Source organism: Pithys albifrons, chromosome 2 (assembly GCF_047495875.1).
Source record: "Pithys albifrons albifrons isolate INPA30051 chromosome 2, PitAlb_v1, whole genome shotgun sequence".
NCBI lineage: Eukaryota > Metazoa > Chordata > Aves > Passeriformes > Thamnophilidae > Pithys > Pithys albifrons.
Window position 1 is genome coordinate 60,713,394 of NC_092459.1, and position 27,640 is coordinate 60,741,033.

The 27,640-nt window shown below is 40.0% G+C and overlaps 1 protein-coding gene across 10 annotated transcripts in view; it reads right to left on the reverse strand.

Moving 5' to 3' along the window:
- Window positions 1-27,640, reverse strand: part of HIVEP2 (HIVEP zinc finger 2) — a 140,951-nt gene that overhangs the window by 55,653 nt on the left and 57,658 nt on the right. For 7 of the 10 annotated variants that reach the window (XM_071549204.1, XM_071549206.1, XM_071549203.1 and 4 more), the window contains one exon: window positions 19,694-19,755. The exons of the other annotated variants lie outside the window; for them this stretch is intronic. The gene's annotated coding sequence lies outside the window, so the exon portion shown is untranslated. The remainder of the gene's footprint in view (window positions 1-19,693; window positions 19,756-27,640) is intronic. 10 annotated transcript variants of the gene reach the window in all.

Below are 27,640 nucleotides of genomic sequence, written 5' to 3' on the forward strand. Positions count from 1 at the left end.
AGATTCTGAAATAGTACAGTAAATGGGTGAAATTGCATCGAGTACAAAGGGCAAATAAAGCCATGCCTGTGTTACTCCTTAACTGGCTTGCAGCAGATAGCAAACTTACCATGGTTTGGGAATTTACCTAAAGCCTCAGTTTGGCCAGGTGTGTAAGAATGCCAGGCACCATTTAAATTGCAGGCAGATTCTGGGTTTGTATGGAGTAATTTGTACTAAACAAGAGCCAGGCAGAAAAATGTGCATGCTTCCGTGGTGCATCACCAAAAAACTTGAACTTAGGGCCAGTAACTCAAAACAGTGAGGCTATATGCAAATCTTCCACTCCAAGCCATCTCTCATGAGTTCAAGTCTCCTTCTTTAGATGTTTGCTTACTTAATGCAATTAATTGACCATGAAAGCTTCTGTATGATAATATGTAGAGACCGTCAAGCCAGCCTGTGTGGATTTTCTAATACTGTTTTTGCTTCCTTTTTCCTTTTCAAACAGAGAAAGTCTGGAGAACTCTGTGAATTATGGTCTGTAATGGGAGAAATAAGAAGTTTAAAATTTGCTTGATTGCAGCTATGATGCATTAAGCTCCAGGCATGAATCTCAGTTTCAGTACTTTTTCTCCAAATGGGCAATATTTTACAGTTATCGCTCTCTAAACAAAACACAATTTATTATACACACAATTTGATCGCTACAGCAGTTAAGACTAGAAGCAAAAAAGTCTTCCTACATAAGGAAGGTAAAAGCAATGTCATATTTCAAATTGACTTCATATGATCAATGGCAGAAGACAATCATCTGTGAAATGATGTTCATGTCCTGATCAAATGCAATCATACCATATGCAATTGAATTTGGAAAAAGTGCAAGAAAATTATTCCCATTACTTTAGTGGTGTTCTTAATGTGTTCACACAAATCATCTTTGAATAGATGAGTCAAATACAGCAACTCTACCTTTGCCCTCTCAATTCCAGGTCATTCTGGCAGCTCTTGATACTGCAGAAATATGTTTTCCTACAAACAGTTTGGTGCAATTAATGGATCAAATATTGAACTACCTCCAAAGTTAAAGGGATATAATTTATTTTTTGAATCAAATGTCTCTGTGCTGTAAAGATTTTTGTCTTCGTTACTAGAACAGCAAGACATTTGAAGCCTGCTTTATTTTTTCAGTATTTATGCTTTTTTGTTTTTCACATTTTTCTCAACAGGAATGTGATATCCCATTTAAATTTGGTTTATTGACAGCTTTTCCTCATTTTGGTATCCTGCATGCTAGCACCATGTTGCAGATCTAGGCGCAAAGAGCACAAAGAAAGCTTTGCAAAATTTCAATTTGTTCAAACTTATACATGCATAAATTTATGTGCATACATACATATGTGTGTATATACACATAAATATATTTATCCATATGTGCATATGTATACATTTTATATAAATAAAACCAGTCATATTTACTAACACATGTGCGTTAGTGGAGCCGGTTTTATTGTCTCTCAGGCTCTGCAATCTGAACAAAATTTAACTAAAAGGAACACCACTTAAGAACTTTGTTTACTTTACACATAGGTGATTCATTTAATTAAAATCAAGCACATAATTTCTTCTTGGGAGTCTCCCTACGTTATCTCTATCCTCAGAGCTCACTCAGCACAGGAGCTTATTTTCCTGCCACCACTGGTACTATGATTTTGGGTTACTTTTTTTTCACTTCAGCCAGGAGCTAAATTAGCAAGAGCACATCTCCCTAAGTATAGGTCCATAATCTCACTGCAAATAACAGTTTAGACACTGCCAGCTGAGACCAGTGCCCTCACTAACCAGGCTTGATGCTTTTAGACAATGGTCAATCTGACAATTGACACAGTGTCCTCATAGACACATTTCTCAACCCATTTGCCTAGCCTGCTGTTGCTAAGAGGGCTGTTTGTGCAGGCAGCTGGCAGCAAGATGGGAGTACATCTGGCGATCCTCCAAGAGTGGGCAGAGGAAGCAAAAACACGAGATCTCAGCCAAGCCTGAGATAGGACTCTAGGTAAAGCTCATGCTCTACACAATCCAGACTTCAGCAAAATCATCATGAGGAACCTCCCACGCTGAGTGTCTTGGCTTTCCTTTCCTCTTTGAATGACTACCCTGCTGTGACACCCATGCACTGGGGAAAACCAGTGCAGCCAGGGGCACAAAAAAGAAACCAAGGCAGGACCACTTGTGGTCACTAAGCAGGCAGGCTGCAACGTGGCAGGTGTCCCACTAGACCATGGCAATCACTCGAGCTGCTGAAACTATCTCCATCTCCATGGCAAGACCATTGCAAGTTCAAACCCATGGCAGAGTGATGGCAGTAGTGCTGGACAAGCTCAGCAGTAGATGAAAGCTAACTTGCTCCTGAAAAGAAGCAGCTAGTCAGTCGTGCAGGACACCAGGATGGAAGTGTGATGCCTGGGAGCAACAGAAGTTTGTCAGCAAGGAAAATAATCTAAAGACTTGGGGTCTGTTTAGAGTTTTGGTTGTTGCTACCTGCAAGATCAAGGTTACCTGTAAAATATAACAAAATGCTCACTGAGTCTGGTATTAAGTCAAAGTATAGTCCTCAAAGTCAAAGTATAGTCCTCACTCAAGGCATTCTGGATGTACACCAGATAAGCTGAGATCAGTCTCAGACAGTATGCTACTGGTTGCAAAGACAGCCTGTACAGCACAGGATTGCACAACTATTGTTGGTCAGCAGTTCCAATGAAACACCATCACTATCAGCTGATCGTTAGTCTTGAAAATCTGAATGGGCCACCAAAGCACCCCCGAGCACGTTTTTAGCATTTCTGCTGGATGCCGTGTGACTTCTTTAAAAGGATATGAGTGCTCTACTCAACTATCCCTTGTTATTGCCACATCTATAGAGGAATTGTTTAAAGTGTCCTCCCAGTACCTCCACACTGGTCCTGAAGGTCTTAAGACAGACAAAAGAAAGGCAGCAATGGAGACCTTGGTCCTCCTCCATGAGGCAGGATCCCTCTGCACTGATGTCACTCTGCTCTTGTTGTGTGCTCAGTAAGTCAGTAATTTGTCATGAGCGTGGGCCCTATCCATACATGGCAGGCTGGAGGAGGAATGACCTCAAACTCCGCTTCTAATCCAGGGGGCGTTGCCAAAGCACAGTGTTTGAGTTTGATGCATGAAGTGAAGAGATATTTTCAGCTCCTGAATCACACTTTTGGCTCCACAGCTAACTTGAACTTCTCCTTAGTTTTGTTTGCAGTTTTTCACCTTCTGCCATCACCACTGACTCTCAGAAAAAGAAAACGAACTGGTGTATTAAAGTAAAAAGAACCCCACATGATCATAAATGTGAAGATTTTAAAAAATCTTTATTATTTTGTTTCAGTAACTTCTATTTTATTCTCTTGCAAGTGTGGAGGAGTGGAGTTGAAAAAATTATTAGTAAATTATGGTGCATCACCAATGTTTGGTTTCTTTATTTCACGTTCAAAATATATGCTAATAAATGCTGCAAGTGAATGCTTTCTAATGATTTTGGTGCCCAACACAAGAATGAAACAGCCTAACAAATGAGGCAGTGCAACAGCAGTTAGCTTGGACACAGCTACAGGAGAGCTGTTAGCTGTATATACCTAATGCTGAAGCAAAAATATTGCTATACTTGCCCCATGAAACCATATTGACTTGACCACAATTCACAATCATGATTTGAAACTGGCAGTAATGAAAAAGCAAAACCTCATTTTACAATACAAAGTGCATAAATCTTAATTGTAATTATCCTGCCCATTACAACTGCATCACCTCTCTGTCACTATGGCCTGAGCCTACTCGCACTAACTTTGAGGAGAAAGGTCCAGCAGACAAATTATGCAACCTTAATCACAGCTAAGCAAGTCATTTTAGCATATGCTTAGTTCCATCTCTAATCAGTAAAGTCAATTCAGCAAAGCAAAGCACGTGCTCAAGTCAAAAGTGAATAGGTAGCATGCATCTTCCTGAACATCAGTTTTTCATAGTCTGAGGATGTTGCACAAAACTTCCCTTCCTTTAGAGCTCATCAGGCTGGAAGAAGGCAGAATTCAGCTGTTAATCAAACTGTCACACATGCATGCAAAGTACTAGTATTTTTATCTCACCCATAGATTGCAAAAAGCAAATTTTAAAAAAGCCATGGGATATATCTCTGGAGTGGTCAGACAGATATACACACCTCAGGGACCAGAGGCAGATAGAGATAACACAAAAAAGATGAAGTGAGAAGCTATGATAGGAAATTCTGTACATGCAGAACTGCTGCTGAGCCTCGCTCAGCCTTTTCACAGAGTGAATTGGGAGTTTTTCTTATCCACTGAAAGAAGAGCGGAAAAGAATGGGCATTTCAACTCCATTTACATTTCCCTCACATGGGAATGAGGAGATTTTGGATAATGAACATAGGGCTATAATAAGGAATATGTCTCTTCCCTTGATGGGCTGAAGTAACTGGGCAGCCACTAACATAATGTGAAACCTTTTCTTTTCCTTTAAATTCCCTTTAATCTTATCAAGCAACATTAATCTAACAGAGGCAACTTCCAGGCAAGCATGGATCGCGAGGAGCATTCCTCGACTGCAGACAAGTGGGAAAGAAAAGCCTGTTGCAAAGAGCAGGGCTGGAACCAGTCACAGGGAATTTATGCCCAGCAGCATGCTGCACTACTCACCTGCCTCTGCCCTCCTCCTCAAATGAAGGAGCCTTATCTACCTATACATTTTGTCTCAGAGATCAGGAATAAATTACAAACACTGTGGGGCTGCCCTAAGGTATGCTCTGCTGCCCGGGGCTGCTTTCTCCCAAGCAGGTGCCCCCAGACAAGGCTGTGGGGGATGTGGGGAAGGAAGTTCTGAGGGCCAGTGTCTACATGTTCTTCATCTCCTCCAGCTGCTGTCAACCCACTGATTTGTTCTCTGTTTGAGATTGCAATCTGTCACTGCCCCAATGTGCTGCCAGCTGTAGAATATAAATGTTTGCAGAAATTAAACAACTCCAGCAAAATACACATTATGCAAATATCTCATCTCTTCCCAGATGACACAACATGGGGCACCAAGCACAAACAAAAATGGACCAAACAAAGCACACAGGCATTGTGGGAAAAAACTCATTTAGTGAAGAGCTTCTCTGCTCTCCTTACAGTCATTAGGACAGTGATAATGCTGAACCGGCTGGCCAGCCATGAAAATTGGATAAACCGAGACACAGAAGAGACAATTGAAAGCAAGAAGACAGACAGCAAAAATAAGTGAGAGAACAGATGGAAAGCAGAAATGCAATGTCTAAACTGCAGCTCTAATTCTGCTGGTAACAGTCACATTCAAGGGTAGTTTGATTTGCTTTCCAATTTTGGAGAGGACAAGAGTTTTCTTTTTAAAAAGACCCAGCTTGTTAGACAAACTGCTGTGGGTTATCCTCAGATAGTCTGTGGGACAGGAAAATTATTTCTCTCCATACCTAGGAGAGCTAAAACACTTCTAAGAAAGTGCCCCAGTTGTCCTAGTACTGTTGGGAGTAGAGAGAAGGGTCACATCATTCAAATCTATATACACAAGTGCAAGAGCTGTGTTTTATTTGCTTCTGGCCCGGGTTAATCCCTGGTGTTGTTCAGAGCTCTCCCATGGCATCACCACTTCCTTAGCCTCTCTCCTTTTCTAGCACGACTGTTACAAATAGGCAGGAAAAGGGTAGTTATTGTTGTAGCAATGTTTTTATAGATTAATTTGGCAGCTTTTCTAGCAGGATTTTAGTGTAGTTTTGATAACCTGCAAGTATGGGAAAGGATTTCCACATTGGCCAAAGAAACAGTTGTGGCAAGACTACCTATTTTTAACACAGTTTATTCCTAGCACTATTTCAGACAGTATTTTCTCTCCCATCTGTTGACACAGTTATTTTGTTTCTCTAAAGAAATAGTTGTCTGTCTCTTGGAGAAAAAAACCACCACCAACACCACGAATAATTGCAGAGAAAAACACGACACCGAAACCCAATCAAACAGTGATCTGGTCAAAAGGTAATGCTGGCAAAGCTTTATGATTGAAATATAGAGCAATTCTTCAGATGCCTCTTAAAATTTACATCAGGTTTTGCCCTCTGTGGTATTTTAAGTGTGACTGTGCATTTTTAAAATTCAGATCTGATATATTCAACAACTAACTAAGATGGTTTATTGATCTAAGGAGTCTGCCTGCAAACCTGCCATCAGAGCAGAGTACCAATCTGTTTGGGAGAAATGCAGACACAGAACAAGATGCAAACACTTTCTTTAATAAAGGAAGGAAAATCTAATGAGAGCACCAAGGGGGCAAAAATAAACCCCAAACACTGATAAAAACTAAACTGGTATAACAGGACTAACATTAAGCAATCCTTCTCATACTTAGGTTACTAGAGTGTTTTCTCTGATTTTTGATGATAATTCTTTTTCCTCGTTGGACTGCTGGAGTTCATGGTTATGATCTCCCAGGCAATCTGAAAACCTTATCTCCTCTCAAAGGCATTTCAGGCAGCTTGAGAGATTTTAGGTGGAAGCAAATAAAACTGAAGCATGGCTAAGATAGGACCTCGGCAGATCACAAAAGCACCTCTGTTCTTCTAGGGCAGCCTATTTGCTGGGAAAGTTGCAATATGAAAACCTGATATATTACAGGTCAAGACTCCAATACAGAGCAGATTCATCCGTATTGTGTTTTAATTTCTTTTATGCTCAGAGGTGCCTAGGGTCCTGAAGAGGTGACAGAAAGATAAATCATGCATGACAAACTGGAACAGGAGACAAGGCTGTATCCAGAAAAGGATAGCTCTGCTAGTGCAGCTGTCCTAGCAAACTGTACTGACAGTGTTCCCAGCACAGCCTTCCTTCGTACCAGCAAAATCATGTTATTTGCTGGCACAGCTTTTTCCTGAGGTCCCTCTTCCCTCATCCAACAAGCTACAAGTGTTTCAGTAAAAGTGCAGGTTTGTCCACAGTGAGAGCTTCTCTGTGTGTCTGTTAGAGATCAAGTCAAGGATCACGCCTCTTTACATCTTTGGCCAAGACAGTTGTGACAGCAAAGGTCTGTAAAAAAGGCATGTTTTTGCTTTGACTGGAGTGAAAAGTCCTTTGTAAAGACTTAAACATTGGCTTCTGCCCCTGTTGGGAATATTACATTCTCATGCACTTTTGGAAAAACACAAAGATAAAACGCCTCCTGAGGCGCACCCTGATCAGAAAGGTTATGGTATTTGCACAAGGAACAGAAGTCTCCAGCACACCTATGACTGACCCCAGCTCCTGCTCCATCCCTCTTTTGTAGAAGGCTCATCCACCTGGCTATGCCCATGCCCATGTCAGCCAGGCTCAGGCCAGGCTGACCACCCTTCCGAGAGCCACAGGAAGGGGGAAGCAGAACGCAGACACTGGGCATGGTGCTGCTGCCTGCTGCAAGCACAGCCTTCTCCCAGGATGCAGAAAGGAGGACTATGATGTAAAGTGACATGGGGGACTTGTATGCCAAACCTAGTGCCTGGGACTATGGGGACAGTTTAAGAAAACAACAAAATTCACCATAATGATGAAAACCACAGCTGATTTAAGATGCATTTAAAAATAATTTTAAAGTTTTAAAAAAGTTTCAGTAGCTGTATGAAAAGATATTTTCCAGGTGTACTATAGAACCTACTGGCCACAATCACCCATGTAATTTAAGACTGTTGACTATGATTTTTATAAGAGAACGGGCAGTGATTTTAACATGCCCTTGAGAAAATTAAGATCAGCAAAGGCTCTGGTAATATATTCACACATGGTTTTCAGCCTGTTAAAAGGGCTTACCTGCTTACCTGCCTTTGTTTTGGCAATGTCTACAGCTGTGGTCATTGGTCACTCAGCATTACCTAATTTTTTTACAAGTCATACAGTACCTATTTCTGGAAAGCTGGACCTCATCCAGGCTACTATGGTTTCCACAGACAGGAAGCTTGAAGGTTTGGAATTAAAACAGCAGGAGGTTGAAAAGAAAATTGAGGACCTGGAAATAACAACCGATAGTCCTGACGTAATCATCACTGAGAATGCTGCAGCTCTGAAAAATGTAATCAACAGCCTGGAGAATAACCTCAGATAAAAGGCTAGGGTTTGGAGGCCAGTGGAAAGGTTCTGCAAGGACAGTTTCAAGACAGGTTCTCGTACACTTCTGCATACAAGTTTCAAACACTTCTCAGCATCATGTAGGGAAACTCACAAAGCAAAAGCTTGTAGCTATCCAAGCTACCCCAGTGTGTCTCATTTAAAGGAAAATTGTTGTTGGTTGAGAGCTATGACAGCTCTTCTTCCTCTAGCTATGGAAGTGCTCCACACTGGCTGAAGGCTCACATTTCCTACCTCATTCAGTGTGAGCCCTCCACTGACCTTCAACCAAAGCCAACGCAGACGGCCTTGACTGAAGTAAGAAACAGAGCACTCCCACAGCTCTTTTGAGACGTAGTGTGGTGGGACAGTAATTTCCAGCTATCCATGGGCAGAGGGTCATCTTTACCCTTTGCAGCCCCTTGCAGAGGCAACTCGTGTCCAGTATCTGAGATATGAAGCATACATGAAGTAACAAAAAAGGCAAGATGGACAGTTTAATTTGCTGTATTACTACAGTACTAGCTGAAGAAATAACTTACCATCATTGCTACTGAACTTTAAGCACTAAGTAACAATTATCCATGATGTGTTACTTGACAGAAGGCTCATTACTTCAGAGCAGACACACAGGTTTTATCCTGAATTTTCAGAATTCATGAGTGTTGTTGTAGACAAAGTACCACCTTGACTATCTTTTTTTGATAGGCAGGACAAGAAAGTCAGAGTAAAATAAAGACTCCAAACAGTGCACTAAACAATTCCCTCTCTCAACAGCCTTCATTTACTATCCCCAAAAAACTCAGTAAAAAGCAATGTATTTAAAAGAAGAAAATTACTGACCTTTGAAACACAAATAACAATGCAGGTGAACAGAGCCTCCACTAAATTTGTTGATGCCTGTGTCCAAAAGCCAGGTGCCAGCTCAGACAGATATCATATCACTAAATGGCAGAAAGAGACTGGCTAACTTAAAGAGACTGGCAGGGATTAGCTAAACCTGGTTTCTGAGGTCATTTCATATTAACATACGGTATCTTCAAGGCCTGGTTGCCCCAGGAACCAGACAAATGGAACAACTGGGTTTTAAGTTGTCTTTGCTTTCTCTGCTGTGTTCAGCTGGGCTTTGGTGCAGCTGCAAGAAAAAGACTAAGGACCCCAATGTGGCAATTTCACTGAGACTTGTCCCCTTAAACCATCAAGATTTGATTCTATGTTAGGACTTCTGCTCAAAAATTAGTAAAAACAGAAAAATGGTTAGAGGCCACACTGACTGTAGAAAGAAGCTCCAACCAAGGAAAATCTGCCCTAGGAAAGGAGCCAAGAAAAGTGCATGAGAATTAAAAATGCTTTCAGGTACAGACTCAACACATTAGGCCCCAAAAATTTTTCTACCAGGAAAACATAATGCTCCTACTAAGTCATGTAAGAAAGCAAGTTAAAGAATAAAAGACACAACAAACCACAGTGAACACTCAGAAACTCAGCTATAAAGAATTATTAAGAAAGGTGATAAGGGAGAAAAAAAAGAACAAAATAGATTTCTACTGAATTCTACATCTCCGAAGAGTTATTCAGATTCCTACTTGAGTGTTTCCAGAGATTAATACCGCCAATTCTGATTCAGGAAGTTAAAACAGATATATTAAAATTCAGTCAATTATATCCCAAACTGTTATTGCACTGTTCTAGAACCTTTGTGACCACCAGAAACGACTTGCATGATAAAAGAGCAAGCACTCAAAGAAAAGAAGGTGTTTTTTTTCTGTCGGGACTGCTTCATGGGAGGCAAGCAGAACTAGAAGACCTCAGGAAGAGTCTCCAGGCAGGCTCATTATACCTGATAAACCCTGCATGCCCTTAGGACAGATAAAGCTCTTCCTGCTTCTCTAAGGATTGCTTACTAGTACACCAGTCCTATAGTAGTTTCAAATGTGATTTAAAAAGAACAAACAAATGGCATCAGAATTAACCTTGCTAGGGATACTCAATTTCTTTTATTCTAATAAGTAAAAGAAATCCTTAGCTTGAACTGCAGATGTAGGTTTTGGCACTTATGTTCCAATGTCCTTCATACCATTTCATTATGACCAGTCCTGGCAATGACCAATGAAATCCCCAGTGGGTTTGCAGATCATCACAGAAACATGACTAGAAAACTTGGTCCAAATATAATAAAAGTCAATGGAACCTGGATTGAGCCCAAAGAGAAATGATTTTCCCTGCTGTGGATGATTAGCTATACATTATGTTGTTTCTGTTGATAAAAGTGAATCTTTGCCCATGTTCCAAATTCAATTATTTAACAACAGAAGCTCCTTTTGAACAATATAGTGTCATAAAATAAAACATAAACTGGAATAGAGAAAATATGTCTTCTGTGCCCTGGTATGAATTAAAAATTCCACTGGCTACAGTCACTATTGAGTAAGACTATCACACTATTACCTAAAGGTATGCACATACATACACACACACACACATGCATTGGCTTACTGATCTGTAGGTTCTCTAAGCCTTTCTCTGGGAACCAACACTGTGACAGACATTTGTAGGAAGAGAGATATAGTTCATGTAGTCATGGGGACACAGATTGTATCGCACCTTTTGTATAATATTATGCTCTAAAACTTTATACATTTCCTAACTTTAAAAGATGGAGATATTTCTGTCAAAAAGGCACAAGTTTTATTCTAAGGAAGAAAACAAAATGTTTTAAGAATAGGCTTAACATTTAGAAGATATTTCAATTTTAACAGCAATTTCAAGAGATTATTCATAAACACAAACACACTATTGAATTTTAATAGTTATTTGGTATTTTACATCTGCTATAACATGCAAAGCAATATTGGCAGTATTTCTAGCTTACATGCTATTCTTAGCACAGAGGGGTTATTTATCAATAGGGCTGTAATAATTCACATACTAACTGGAAGAACAAGTCAATCTGACAAGAGCTGTACCTGAAGAGAACAAAAATCACAGAAACATTTCGGTTGGAAGCCAAATGCTCTAAATGGGTCATCCTAGGTCATCTATAATAGTCACTTATCTAGTCTAGCCATGACCGACTCCACACCCTCCAATGGCAGTTTGCTCCACTGACCTAAATGTTGTATAGTAGTAACCCCTTTCCAATATCAAATGGTCTAACCAAGTATTCCCTGTTTCTGCTTAACCACTGTATTTCCCCTCCTTTTCTCTTCAGTAACATATGAAAATACCTTGCCCTGTTCATTCCAACCCTTTTGCACCTATGTGCACCTAAAGCTCTCACTTAGGCTCTCTCCAGACACAATGTACCTAGGTTTCTTCTCTCAAATACTCTTTCATCTTGACTTTGGGATATTCTATCTTCCTGAAGAGTCCTGTGAATTGAGGTTACCTTTTGGCTCTTTGATTTTGTAGGCTGAAGAGGTCTTGAAATGTTGGCACCAAGTCTAGTTACGTATTTAATTTATGAGGCTTGAAACTGCAAATATGTCATTGTACGTCTCCCTGCTATAGAGTGGCATTTGTTCTTTCAAATTTAATATTATTCTCCCAAGAAACACCTCAAGCAAATCCCACATACAATATCAATATTCACATTAATGACATATACGGAATTTAATAATACTGTTCATCAGGATGTGCTCTGTAATTCCAGAGAAAGTCCACCCAAACACGAACAAGGAGTGTTATCTCCTGCATAAATGTATTGCACCTTCATTAGGCATTGCTCAGAGTGAAGCCACATCAGCACCAAGAATACTTGAGCATTTACACAGAGCATCTGGAGGCTGTTGAGGCCACAGGAAGTTTCAGTAGCAGGAACTTAAAAGCTACTTCTGACATGCCTGGTTTGCAATCATGGTCCATAGACTTTGATTTATAAGTAACACACTTCAGCTGGTAAATGTGATACACCTATGCTCCCAATACAGAGGTCCAGAAGCACAAGAGAAGCTGGTGGCCTCCTGATGCTTATAGGCTGAGCACCCTGGAGTCACACAATGAGTGTTCAAGGCATGTGCCACCAAATACCCACCTGTCCTAACTCTGCCACTGCCTAACACAGGCCCCTCTGAGCACCCCATAAAGACAGACTGGGGTAATCAAGGTCTCAGTCTGTGACAGAACACCCATGCCAGTTTCATGGGCAAATATTTCTACAGCTGTGGTTTTAAAATACAGTACTCATTTGGTGTACCATCATATCATAATGGTATCTGGGACTTAAAATCAATGAAACAAGTAACATGAAACAAGTCCATTTTCCCAATGAAAATAGATGCCTAAAGAAAGTAGTAAATATGGGGCTCTCTCTTGTGAAGAGGAGACTTACTTTCCTCTGTTTTGACAAAAAAGAGACTGGGAGAACATATCTGAATGGCTCACTCCACTTAACTTCAAATAGCTGCTATATTATACTCATCCAACTTGTTTTCAGAATCAATACAAGGAAGGTTTAGGTTTCCTAGTTTTTCACTGTTTCAACAAAGAGAGGACACTGCTGCTGGGACTGCCTTTGCCTAATGTCAGTATGAGAAGCTGAAAATACAGATTACAATAGCATGGCATGAACAATTTCTGTATTAAAGAGAGAGCTGTAAAGTCTGATACAAATAGACAAGCGTTATGTTTTCCAACATGCAGCTCAGAAGACAGGCTTATTGACCATAAAATGAATTATGTAACCCAACTTGTATGATGTCATCTAAGACCTTGGTTACACCACTACTTTTTATATATATATACATATATATGAAATTTTTTCCCTAGATCACTGTAAAGTTATATTCGTTATATAATGCTGCTGCAGTGCTAACCTGAAGCATAATGACTGTGCTCATTACAGGGTTATTATGAGTTCTGGGATGAAGAGCTGTCAATAATTTCATTTTCTCCATATAAGGTAAAACATCATCTTTGTTGCAAAGGGAATCCCAGTTATATCTGTTTGAAACATTAATTACAGTAACAAACAGATTAAGAGCGGTAACCACAGGTCTCCCTCTAGCAAAGCATTCAAGGCTGTATCTCAGGGGGTGTGCAAGACAGGGAAAAGGGATGCTGCAATCTCAGCTGTTGGATGAGGCCTTAGTGTACAATGCTCTTCATTCTTGTACTAAAGAAGATGGTACACAATACTGCACTGCTCATGGCCAAATAGATTCAATGTTTCTGTATAAAACATGTAATACCTATACACCGTAAATTTTCTTGATTGTTCAATCTAGCTTTTCTCTTTTTTTGTCATTTTTCTGTCAATTCAGTGCAGCCTATTAAAAACTGCGAAAAGAAATGGCCTTCAGCAGGGATTTATATTCCAATCACACAATCTCAATTTCTTCCAGGAAAAGAGCTATTGAACTGGTACTCCAGTTTTCAGATAAGTCAGGTCCAACTTTCAGATGCTGCCCTTATGTTGTGATTATGTTTTGCCAATGACTTCCTATTTAATATACTGCAAGAGAAACTGATACCTGTGCAGTTATGTTTCAAATACGTTACATCAACTTGATAATGATAGAGCAAGGAGGTAAGTAGCTAACTTCTTCCTGTCCACGTATATAGAAGATTTTTTTTGTGTGCCTTTCTTTTAAAGACCTCTGATCTAAAAGTCTTTTAAAGGCCTCACCTCTAATGAACCAGAAGAGTGGCTTTTGTTTCTACAAGTTCTTGTAGGAAAAAAGCATAGTTATCCCTTTCCCAGGATTCCAGTTTATCGCTTACTGCCAATATCCAGGTGAGTTGCGAAGTATACAGTGGATTCTACTCAAAACCTTTACTGGTGTTTGTTCTGCTTTGTTACTAAGGTTTGCCTGTATTTGGATTCCCAAACATAAGCCAGGCCACGTTCCCTGCAGGTTGATGTATCAGTAGGAGATCACAAACCACTGCAATGCTCCCAGCTGCTGCCCCTTTACCAGCTTAGTCTCTCCCTCCCACTAAAGCCTGTGGACTACTTTGGTGCAGCCAGGGCTCAGGGCCCAGGCTGATGGATCAGACCCCACTGCTATCTAAAAGAGAGGATTTGATGACTAATGTGCAGGTGTAAAGGTCACTGAGGCTGAAATGAAAATCCCAGAAACAACATGGAACATATGTGAGTATATTTCAGTGTGTATGTTATCCGAGCTTTTAATTTTTCAACAAACCAGGAAAAAAGAAATTCTAACTGCTTCTGCTCCATCCAGTTCATCTGCCTGCTCCAGGCAGTTCATCTAATGCAGCAAAATACAAACCAGACATAATGAGATAGCCCTGTTTCACAAGCTCACTAATATAATTCACTCCCATTTCTTAGGCTGCAGCCCACAGCTTGCCACCTTGCAGAGTCTCCTCCTGACCCTAGTCCCACAGGGTGAGCCACCATTTCATACCCTCCACTGTCAGACAACACAGATTTACAGCTGGAGGTGGAAGAAGAGCTGCAAAGAAAGATGTTCACACTGTCCCTACATATCCCTGCAGCTCTCCTAGTGCCATGCACAGCCTCCCCTTTTGGGCTCCCCTTTTGGGCACTACCTCCACTGGCCCCCAAGTCCTTTTTCTGGAACCAGCACAGGACCCACTCCCCACCCGAGACACTGAGGAGTGACAATGAAGAGTCTGCTGCTGCACGATCCACCCCAGAGCGTAATTCTAAATGTATCTTCCAATTCGACTCATGTATTTATAGGCCTCTGCATGGGAACAAATTATACTTTCAAAAATATTACAGGAAAATTCAGCAAGTGATTGTCATAAAAAACTTCCATCATAATTTCATTAAAAATTAACAAAAAGAAAGCATTAGTGTTGTCCTCCCAACATGGGGCTGGGGGTGTCTCACATTATAAAATTGAGAAGGGCAGCAATGGAAAGCCTTTTTAGATTGGTGTTTCCATTCCTTCCTCTTTTGCTTGGTTCAAAAGTCCTGCATAATTAATACTGTAGTACTTAATAAATGCTTATGAACCTACTATCTCTCTGCTCTTTCCATTTAATTAGGTGATTGACTTCAGGCATACTATAAATTATAATGACAATTTAATTACTTTTTTAATGTGCACACTTAAAAGATTTATAAACAGGAATAGAGTACTACAGTGGACTGAAAATTAGAAATACCATGAACTGGAGAACAGCACAAAGTAATGCTATCTAAAGTATCTCCTCAGTGTCTGAGCACCTGAAATGACTGGGAGATAAGAGTATTTAAAGTTGTGGTACTAACACAGAAAACTTTGTATTTCCATCTGAACACTAATGTACATCTCTTTTAACTTTTTCTTCCAGCATTTGTGTATCTCACGTGGCTTCATGGCAGGAACATAAAAGCATTCCAATGAAAAGTCAAGCTATGAACTCCAGCATCTCTTAGGTAAAGTGTTCACAAAAAGTGGAAAACCCTTTCTCTTCTTTTAAACAAATCATGAAACTTCTGCATCATTTCATCATAACACAGTCATTGTTAAAATTTAAAGGGGGCCAAAATCTCCTACAATATTCCAGCTGGCACAAGCAAAACACCTAAACCCATAGATTTCATCATCTCATGAACAGACCCTTCCTTAGTCAGGAGACCAGAATGCCTGAGAATATTTTCCACCATCAGCACCACACACTATAACAATCCAAGTTAACTCTTCTGATATTGTTATGCCATCTAGGATTCATTCTCCTGTTACTTACAGGAATGTAAAAGCTGAGAGAATTGCATATAACAAAGCGAATAAGAATTAGACACTGGTTTTCACTTCAAAATAGTGCACAAAAAAGTACATTTGCTAAACTAAAAATTATCTTTTTAAATTTAAATAGCTTAAGACAGTAAAAGAGGAGTTAACCTTCCTAGTTAACTGACCAAAATGACCAGACATGTCCAACCTGCCACTGAAAACAAAGAAATCATCTCTCTTTTCTACAAGTTACCTGTCATCAACAGAGAAAGATGACAGCATTTATTTTAAATCACGCTGTATGTTATATTGGTGAAAATTACTCATGTTAAAAAGTCATTAAAATTCGGTCTAGAGTTCCCATCTGGGAGCTGAATCTGGTATGGTGTGACTATTCCTGTCTGTTAATTTAGCAGTATAAAGTATAACTCTACATTCTTAGCATACTTGCTGGGGATGCTGGCATCTCTGTAACCAGAACAGCTTACAGAGAGGGGAAAAAAAAAAGACTGGGCAATTCACAGTGTGCTAGAAAAATTATGGACAATTCATCATTTTAAGCATCATCTATCAACAGTGTTGAATAGTCAAAAGGGAAATAAATTTAAATATATCACCAAGGCAAATGCTGTGATAATTTTATCTAGTTCTCCTTTATAATACAGGAAAAATAATCCCAGATGCTCATCTCATTCACTCCCAGTGAAGCTGAGTGGAAAGCAAATCAATCCCACAGCTTCTTCATGTGCCTGCTCACCTTGGCCAGCACAGAGCAGGGCCAGAAAAAGCACAGGTAAAAGAGAAAACACCAGGAGGCTGAGCAGAGCAGTGAATCACAGGGAGCCACTTTGTCTGCAGCTTCCGGTCTCTGAGGAGCTGTGCAGGGCTGAAACAATGGCTCTCCTACGGTGCTGCATCTCATCTACCTCATCTGCAGCCAGCGATGAATGATGGGTCAAGAGGGCAGCAGACTTTGGGTGCACAACCCTTAAATACTGTATCAAAAATGGCAAAAGGCCATGTGCTTCAATAATACAGCAAATACTTCCTTTTGCTGTATAGCAGACAAATTCCTTCCTCTCTGCTGGCTCAGTCTTTTGGTTCACGGCTCAGTGCGTGTGCAAGTCCTATATTCACAAAACATATGTGTAAAAAAGCTGTGGTTTTATTCCTGAGACCATTTAACTGTAAACATTCTCACAGAAATGACAAGTCAGCCCTATCTGTGCTGAAATCCTATGTTTTCATAAATATGTAGTTCTAGGGATTTACGGGGTTTATAGACAATAAAAGAGGGCACAGTTCACTTATTTTAAAAACTGAAACTGCATGGTAAGAATTGTAAAACTCTGTAACTCATCCAAACTTTTCATACTGGGGGCTCCTGAAAGAAAAACTTACTGACTTGACAGAAATGAAAAGTAGAAATTTTGTCCCTGGTTTAAATGAAGATCAATGACAGTAATAAGCCTTGTGATATAACACGATGCTTCAATACTAACAGTTTGACAGTATTGTGCTACCCACTGAATTACAATTTAACAAGACATAGAAGCTGAGTTGGAATGCACTCATAACATCAAAATACCTTTATGCAAAGTAAAATTGAAGGAACATTTAAAATGTTCTGAGTAAGATGTTGTACTGCCTAGGAGTTGACAAGTGGTTGTTTCAGTTTAGAGAAGAGGTAAAGTACTTTAGAATCTTCTGCCATTTAAATTTTCTCCCAACCAGTTTTGTCTTCTGTCGCTCCTTAGCCGTTTCTCTGTCTATTTCTCTAAATATCCGCATTTGACAACGTAACTTAATGCTCTAACAGGACATAAAACCATGGGCTCAAAAAAAACCCCAAAACCTCCAAATCATCTGCGACCATTAAAGCTCCCTTACCAGCTGACCAGAGCATCTGCAACAGAAGACCACTTAGGTGCCCACCACCCCACTAAGCACCAGAAGCGGAGTAACCCTGTAATTTTGGAATCCTGTTTTTAATGGCAATGACATTTAATACATTCATAACTTTCCCATTTTGGAGACTTAGAGGATTTGGTTAACATCAGAATGTTGAAGCGGGTTTTCCTGCAGTGCCATGTGGACAGCTGTGCCATCCCACTGCCCATCTTGCATTAGTGACATGGGAAACCTGCACCTCTCTCCTTCAGACGTGTTAGAGCAAGAGATTTGTGTGGTTTCCCTCCCAAAGATCTCACATTATTTTACACTACAGCAATGGATTTGCATAATTTCAATCACATTATGTATTACAAATCCCACCATAGATTTTGAACTTAAACACTTCAGAACTGAGCGAAATAAATGGTGCTTATGCTCAGGAAATGGATAGTCTCGGGGTGGAGGTTATCTCAGCTTTCTTATAACCCTATTGAACAGCTTACAAGCAGGCCTGTCATCTCTACTTCAATCAAGTATAAATTTCAGATTAAAATTAAGTGATTTTAATTGATAGCCATGTCTACTGAAAAGCTTCTAGAGCAGTAATAGCTTATACACAACCGTTGCCACCCAGAAAGCAAATCAACATGTAAATAACTCACTCTCTGAGTATTTTCATTCCTTTTTCAGAGTTTTTAACTAAGAGTGGCACCAAAATGCATCACCTTTTTAATGCATTTTCCATCTAAACCAAAAGGCACTTGAGGACCCACAGTGATGTCCCGGAGAAAAACATATTCAATATAACTTCTCTGCTACACCCACCTTCACTTCATGGCCCAGCACTCTGCTCCCTTTCACTCATGCAGGTGAGGAGAAGCTGACAGCTGGGGGAGGGAAGAGATTGGGAGCCATATGGAGCTAGAATCAATTTTTGGTATGCATTTGTGAATAGACAAAAGAGATAAATGCTGGCATGCATAAATTCATATTTTATGGATACCTATTTTGGTACTTACTGCCAGAGTAATTTATTCCATAAAAAGGCTTTTAAAGGCAAACAGCAGTTTAAAGAAAATTCCAATCCTGACTTATTTCTTGCCACAACAAATCCAGGATGCCAATGGCAGGAAGCAGGAGGCAGGAGCCCACTCACTCGGTTTATCTCCCAAAGCCAAAGGGAAAACCAGTGCAAACAAGCAAGAATCCAAGAGACTGTCCAAGTCACTGCCCAAAACAAGCCCCTCGGGAGCAGAGCTGCTCAAGCAGGGTGGGCAACCAGCCTGTTACACAGAAGCATTGAAGGTCCACGTTCAAGCTGTTCATGCAGACGGCAAGCAGAGCTGACAGTTTCGCATACAGCATCTTGCAATAACAAAGATTATCAAAATTACAATATTCACAAGATTGGCTGCCTGTAATTGCTGCATCTACAAATGTTCAGTTTCACTTCTCAGCCTTATTCAAATAATCCAGGCCCCACGGGCCAGCAAACCTGAGCTGCAAGTATGAATGTGAAAGGGGATTTATTAAAAGACTGCTGGTGCATCTGACCATGATGAAGTGCTAAAAAATAAAAAAGTAATGAAACGCACTGAACATTTCTGAACCCTAGATTATGTGTGGCCTGGATCCAGTGGACATGGTTGATTTCCACTGGCTCCTCCATTGCAGACTGTTATCTCCCCAAACTGTGATCTAAGGCTATCACAAGAGCAGGAGGGCAACAGAGCAAAAGTATCTGTGAGAGTCACTTATTCCATTAGTCAGAAATCAAAAATCAAAAGAGCCACTTGAAACACTAACAGAATGCACAAACTCATCACTTCCTTCCAGAGAAGGGCAAAAGACCTTATTTGTAATTGCTGATCAGAACACATGCCGTGGCAGAAAATTTCCAGAGTCTATTCAAGGCTTTTAAATAGCTCCATGCCTGGACTTGGGCAAACGGTTTGAATTTTCCGAGCTTTTTCAAAATCGTAATAAAAAACACATACCCACCTCACAGAATAGAGGCTTCATCAATGTTTCTAACTCACTCTCAGCTTCTTAAGTAGACAGTCCTGCAAAAGTGCAGAGTATCATTATTTAAATTTGATTTCTTTAAAAAGAATTAATCTCGTCTTCCTGTCTATTATTTGGTTGGATTTTTTTATTTTATTTTTCAGGTAGGAACAACTGTGGATGCAAAATCAGACTCTCTGCCTGGAGAATGTTCTCAGACTTCTGCCTCATGCCTATATGTACATTATATTTCTACATCTTCCACAATACATATCATGAGTCTATGAACAGGTCAGTGGGAAACAAGGCAAGCAATGCACATCCAAATCTGAAAGCAGAACAAACAAAAAAATGGGTATTTTTAAACAAAACTTTTTCCTAAGAACCTTGTTTCTCCTCGGTCACACAGTCTGGGTGCAACGTGTAAGGAAACGCCTTTCTGAGGCACTGTGTTGTCTTCTGAATCACAGCCATTACCCGAGAAAACCCTGGGAAGTGGTTTGGATGAGAAGCTGGACCCGACTTGCGTAGGTATCAGCTGATGTCAGAATACACAAAGCACAAAGCCCTAATAATGCAGACATTGTGAAACCAGGAATAACCTTCTCTTATCTCCTGCAGTTTGGGAAATGATTTCTAACCCAGGGACTACGGAGCTTAGGAACAAGTAAAACAGTTAATTCTTCACTATACTTCCTAATTAATCTCCATTTCAGGCCAAATCTTTGTATGCCCATAATAACATGAAGATCTCCAGTGAGGGAAACAACAGCATGAGCTTTTGGACCTCCTTCTGCAAAGCAATTCATTTTTCCATAAACAGTTACTATTAAGCAAGGACAAAGCAACAAACCAGACAGCCATCTGTGTAAACCAATTTAAAAGGATAGTGACCTCATAAAATTTTTCAAACTAATGCTCTCCCTTTAACTTCTGCCACCCCATCCTGCCCCAGCAGATGCTGGGTTTGAGCAGGTCCTCGGGTGAGCGCAGTGCTTCTGCCTTAGGGAAAGCTGGTACTTTAAAGCCATAATGACTTCAAACTTGTGAAAAGAGCATGTCAATGAAAATACCTTGGCATATATGGAAGCAGGATAACCTTAGTGGCTGCCCATGCTCCCAGAGGGTGTTGCCACAAAGGTCTGTGCTATGTTTGCCAGCTGAGCTTCCTAGAGGTATGAGGTCAAGCGAGCACAAAGGTTCAGGCCACTGATGGTAACACAATCCCTGCTGAAGTGTGTTCTTTCTTACAGCCCAGAGAGAAGCCGGAACAAGCACAGATGGCAACCACATTAGAAAAGAAGACAAACTTGGTAGCGTTAAAGCAAACTTATGAATCCACATACAGCACAGCTATCCTGTATGCACTCAAGATGGCCACAGCATGCCCAGAGCCTTCTACCTCTTTAGACTTGAATCCAATGAAGCTTCAGGCAAAATATCCAAAATAAAATACCAAGTAGAACACCTAAAAACAGGTGCAAGTGACACCCAAGGACATCTCTTGCACAAGTTCACTTGCAGAACTGCCCTTTATTCCCTTTACTAAAGGCAATCAGAGCCACACAAGAACTGAGATCAGAGTGAATCAGAGGATGGTGACAACAAACCATTCACAGCACAACAGAAGGAAGGGCACAAACTTATTTACAAGGGTGCATGGACTACAAACATTTCAGTATCAAAGAAGGTAAGTGAAACAAATGTATATTCTCCTTGCATTTCCAAGCATCAGAACAACATAACAGTATATAAACTGTATTTAAGTGATGGAAGAAAGTATTTGTTTCTCCATTACACAAAGATTATGTTTTTAATTCAGATACTGGAGACATGGGAAAAGTTACCTCCCACAATACCAAGGCTTGTTTCATGGACTCTTTTTAGTTTAGCCTGCATTTTCAAACAGTCATTACATTATTCTTCCCCTGCCACAACACTTGATGTTTGTGTGCCTGGTAGTTGTGTTTCCTTTAAAACAATGGCTATGAGGTGAAGGTAATTTGCCCTTCTGACCCAGCGCGTAATTGTGCAAGTGTTTGTGCAGTAATAACCCACTGTACACATAATGTGACATTTCTCTAATTGGCATGTGCTGAACGCAAGGGCACCCTCTGTAAATAGAGTGGCTCTTTTATTGGCAACCTCTTCAATTATTTCACTCTTCCTAACACAGAATCTCTTTTCCGTCATTAGAGAAGAACAAACCACTCCTCACCACAGCCACAGTAATATTATATACTTTTTATTACTTATCAGTGAATACTATTAAAGATTAGCCCTAAAAGGCAGAGTAGTATTAACAGCTGTCCTGGGAATTTGTTCCAGAAAAGGGAACACTTCTGACCTTTGAGTCCATGTTTTAATGCCTTTTCAAGATGCTTCAGAACAAAAGTTCAAGCAACATCTCCTTTCAGTTTATCTCATCTTGTTGCATGAAAAACTGAGGACAGAAATTCAAGAGAAACTAGGCTGGTGCTGCTTTCTCTTTTCTTCAGTTCTGCTGTGTCAGCTGATACTGGCACATGCAGCATATTTCTCTGCTTCCTTTGGTTTTGTCTTTCCTTGGTCACTGCTTTGAGTTCCTACCCAGCCATCTCCACAGCTCTCCTGTGGCTGCCATGTTACGCAAAAACTCAGAAATGGCTTAGGAAACATTTAAATCTGTGCTATCTTGGCAAGCAGCTAATCCTTGAAGCAAATGCTACTTACACAACAGAATGCCTGCGTTTCCTAGCCCATCGTGGAGATGTCATGCCTCATCTCCTAAGGCTGGAAGGAATGCACAGTGCTTCATAAAATAGCTCTGACTTTCCATTTCTACTATATAAGCATCTTGTTATCTGTTTTTATAGGGAGGGAAAATGGGAAAGGGAATTCCTGGAAGAGATTACAATTGTCAAACTAACTTTTGACATCTTTTAAACAGCTGAAGAATTAATTTTTGGCGGCAGTGTCCAAAGTCTATGAGGGTTTCCTGACTGCAGTGGAAGAAATAGTACATTTAGTTCAACTACAAGCTGTACGTTTTTAAAAATCCGTATGGAAACACTCATTATTCACTTTTCTCTTAATATGTGGTTTTGCCCTGCAGTTTCAGTAATCTTTTTTGCAAGATCTTGCAGTCTCAAGAAAGAACTACAACTTAGAGCTAATGTTTTAATAAACTCTTGTTTATACTATTAGTCAAACCAGAACAAACAAAATAGAACGACAAATGACATTTTTATAGGAAGTCAAGAAAAAGATTCATGTCTGAATATTTTAGTTACAGTATGGCAGGCATGATTATTATTTCCTGTAAAGCCAAATTGTAGCTTTAAAGAACTGAAAGAAGGCTACCCTGGGAATAGAGCATGGATATGATTAGGACCTCTAAAGAGCAGCTAGATACAAATACCTTACAATTTCAATGCAAAACTCCCATCAAGTACTCTGAGAATTGTACAATGGAGCAACTGAAAGATAGGGCATGAGAACCTGTTTGGAGTCTTCAAAATATCACCATGTTGGATTATTGTGGAAAAAGACCCAAAAATTTTCATGAAGAATGCTTGCAGTGGGATAGGCAAGAAAATGACCTTTTATAAAAAAGCAATCTTAGAATTCCAGAAATTAGATCAAAAAAGGAAATTATCAAAGTCTATTAGATCATCTCGTATTCAAGGAAGAAAAATCTATATAGTATATTTTACAGTGGTTTTTTTTCCAGGTCACTTTTGAGTTGCTCAAATTCATCAACTCCTCTGGTTTCCATCAGGAGAAGAGACCTTCACCCTAACAATTTTTTTCCTGGTAATTAAACAATACTCCTTTTGTTTATTTGCACCATTTTACTACATTACACCTCTTTGAGTCAGCTATTCCCTTCTAGGTGATCTTGGCTCTGATGCTTCTACCACTCTGATATATAATTTAATAGCGATCAAAGTATAAAATGCTGAACTAAAAAAAGCAACTGACCTTCTGATTTGCAGCCTTGCTCCCTCTGTAACCAGGGGCAAGCTTCTGGTGGAATGAGACCTGAGCTCCTGGTCAAGAGTCAACAGGGTGAAAAATCACCACCTCGCATCCAAAGACAGGCTGTATTTCATCAGTCCATGGCCCTGAGCTTTATGAAAGATGGAGATCTACTAGTAAAGCAGCCTCAAAGATTCCTATTTTCTTTACTCAATGTGATGCTCCATGATTAGGTTAGATTGAGAAAATTTGGTTACTATGACTTTTCCCTACACCTTAGTAGAAGGGGGTTTATTTAGTTTTCTGTCTCCTAGTTGTAATAATCCCATTTTTTTTCATTCACAAATTACAGACTTCCAGATTAGGATTTCTGGCTGGCCTTTGTATATGGAAATAGAATTCCCTGGAGGTAAAAAAGGAGTTTCACACTGTGGATTGATATCCTACCTCCCAATCAAGGGATAGCAGATGTCATTACCTCATGGATAGATTTTGTATCTCCTCTGTCCCTGAACAAAGATGGTCACAGGCAGCACACAGAGCAATCTGCAAACATACATTCACTTCACAGCCTAAAAGGATAAGAAAGTGTACAAGAAGGAAAGCTGCAGAGAGTCCATCCTTGAGGATGTTGGAATAAGTTTGTGAAAACAAAATGACTACTTGACAAGGAATTTCATTTTTTAATTTAGTTGCTATTATTTCTAACTAGCAGGGTAGCAACTGACTATTGTACTTGAGAAAAAAAAAGGGTGGATGAGTTTCTGGAAAACTCCTCAATGCTAAAGGCCTGTCTGCAGAGGGGCAAAGTCATGTCATGAAAGTACAGACACTTGGCAAAGTCCTCAGCAAACTTGAATTAGTACCTTGTACTGCACTCATCTTGTTAGTTGTTGCAGTATCATGTAAATCCTTCAGGACAGTGCCATTTTTGAAGTACTGCTGTACTGTCAGGTGTCCTGACATTATCAAGGCTCCTGGGGATGTCAGAGTGTGGCATTTCTTTTTTGCTCCTTTACTGCAAGTTTCCAAGCCAATCTGAACATCATGCAAAAGGCCAGGATCTGCCTCAGGAAAAATTTAACTTGGGCTGGAAGGGAGCCTCTTCCCTTGCTGTCTCCTTGGAATACAGGGCCTTTTTACCCAGGATAACCCTGTCCCTTACCCACTCCTGTCTCAGAATTCACGTATGGCTTTGCATCTGGAAACAGGCAGCTGGTAGGGAGTGCTGGTGGCTGCAAGCAGATGGACAGGGACGCTGAGCTGAGTCACTGGCAGAACACCACTTGTTGAGCTGTTTGAGGTCCTGCAGGAAAAATGGTCACTTTGTGGCACTAAAGAGTATTACCAAGAGAAAAAGTCACTACAAGAAGTACTATGCTGTGTCGATAAATGAAACAAAACAGGAGATGAAGAAAAGACTTTGCCACAGTTTACAGGAGCTGGTGCTGTACTACTGACATTAAAGGAGGTACCTTCCCATCTGTCACAGTCCACAGGCTTCACTTGCAGTACATTCCCTCTTTCTTCTTCCCCATATGTAAACAAATGGGTGGATTCCTTTCAAAACTAACTCAATGCCACATTTACAAATATATGAACTTACTGGCAACCTGGGCCTGGATCTTCACAGTCTCATGAAAGTCACTGACTGCTTGCAGGAAGGACTGAGCTGATGACTAAAGGTTTCAGGATGAAGGTCATCAAGTACAGAATGTACAGAAAGAGCTGAAGTGCTATGTGACTCCATTCATTCACATTACTGTACACAGTAGCATCTAAAAGATGGAAGACTTTTCATTCATCACATAAATTGGATTTAAAAAATAATATATGACAAAAATGAAATAATAACTTTTTTTCACTGTTCCAACTTTTCCTTACACTGTACTTTCACTGCATTACTTTTCCTCCTCTTCACTCTTTGTTACTCGGCCCACTACAAACATCAGCTACGTTTGTGAGTAATTCCTTATTATTCCATACAGAAAAGTAGTGCCTAAATGAAGTGACAGCTAATCCTTATTTCCTCCACAATACTTGAAGGAAAAAAACCCCAACCAAACCAATGAAACTATCCAAGCTCTTCCTCACGTAAGCTGACCAAAACTGCAGTTTCCAAGTATCTGGGAATTGGCTCAATGATTTCAATGGGACTTTAGGGAAACACAAAAATCAGCATGAGAGATCAAGTATTTCTGACTATAATAAGATTATTTTGAACAAAAACAAACAAAAGGTATCATGTGCCTTGAAGATGTGAAATCATTACTTTGCCTCATATATCAGCATATTTTTACAATGTATAGCCAGCTCACAGTAGCAACATATAATTACTTGGGTTTATGATTCATTAATGAGTGAATGGCACTGCCTGTTCCATACAGTCACTCTTCAAACAAAATAGTGCTGTCAAAAGGGGGGGAGCATGGCAAGGTGAGCTTTCTATTTTTTTTTTACTCTTCCTTCCATCCCAGGGTACCTCTTTACTCTCAGGAGTATTTAAGCAGCAAGAGTACTTTGTCAGAATGATAGAAAACTATTAGATACCAATTCATTTTTATGACCCTCAACAAATACTCAACACTACAGCAGGTGTACAGAATGTGTAGTCATAGATTTAACAGATGGGAGAGAAATGAATTGTATTTATTTTTTTTTTAAATTTCAAAATTAAGACCCTGATATTCCCATGTCAGTTCAGCCTCCGTTTTCACCTCTCAAGTATGGTAATTACAGTCCTGTGCCCACTGGGAACTACTTGCACACTACAACACCAACACACTTTCCTGGAGGAGGGAGAGGTTTGCTGATGGAGTTATTACAAGATGCAACAGTGAATACTTTTACTATTAGTGAATGTGCAATATCCCTTGCTCACAACATCTAGTTATTTTAAAAAACAAATGAGGTATCTGGCTAGCCTGTGTGCAGGGTGACTTTCAAGATTTTAAAGGCAGCCATTTAATAGGTGAAGGCTCTTCTGAAAAAACAAGGCTTTACCCACTGCAGTCATTGTTCCTCGATTCAAGCTGCGCTAGCAGAACTTGGTGCCTGCACTCAGTCACTGAAGGCAACAGGGTGTAGGCATACAGATCCAGGCATCCACAGGGCGTGACTTCACTGCAGGGTCAGCACCTAAATTAAGTTTGTCCCCAGAGTGACATCTCTGTCACAGCACATGGGGAGGTACCTACACACACTGCTACGTGTCAGTTTGGATTTCATCCCTTTGCCTTGGCCTCAGTGCCAAGCATCAGGAAACATTAGGCGAGTTGCCAACACTTTTTCTTAGAAAACGACGACCCTTTCTGGAAATGTTTTGAAGGCCTGTGGAGTCTTTCTGGAAAGGTAATAATGCTGAGCTTTTGCACAAACACTGTAAATGAAAGCTACTCTAAAATACTATCGCTGCCCTAAAACATAATACCCCTAAAAATGAGGGAAAATTAAATCAAAATTAGCCAAAAGATATTACTGAGTAGCCAGGCATAATGATTCCTAGAAAGCTGAGGTAAATCATACACACAGCAGTGCCAACCAGTTAGCAATCTTTACATTTTCAAAGGACACCCCAGGAAAATTCACTGCTTTTTAATGCAAATGACTCAAGATTCATCAAACATTTTTGTGCTTAACCTTATACAGATTTTGAGTTATATAAGCAGTCTGTCATGAATCACAAAATCTTACTGAAGTGACTGAAAAAAACCATAGAAATAAAGGAAATATACAGGAATTCTATAATGACTTATAAAGTAAACCACAGTTCATTGAAAACCTTTCCATTCCCTCCTTTCCCTTGATTTTCCAAGACTCTTTTTAAATCACTGCTTGTCTTCCTACTACTTCTGCCAAATGCAATTCTTAACCAGCACTCAACAGCACAGATCAGATGAGGAAACTCACTTCAGACCCAGTGCATGTGTTGGACCAGGCACCTGTCTGAAAGCAGCAGAAAGGTATACACAACCTGTACAGCTC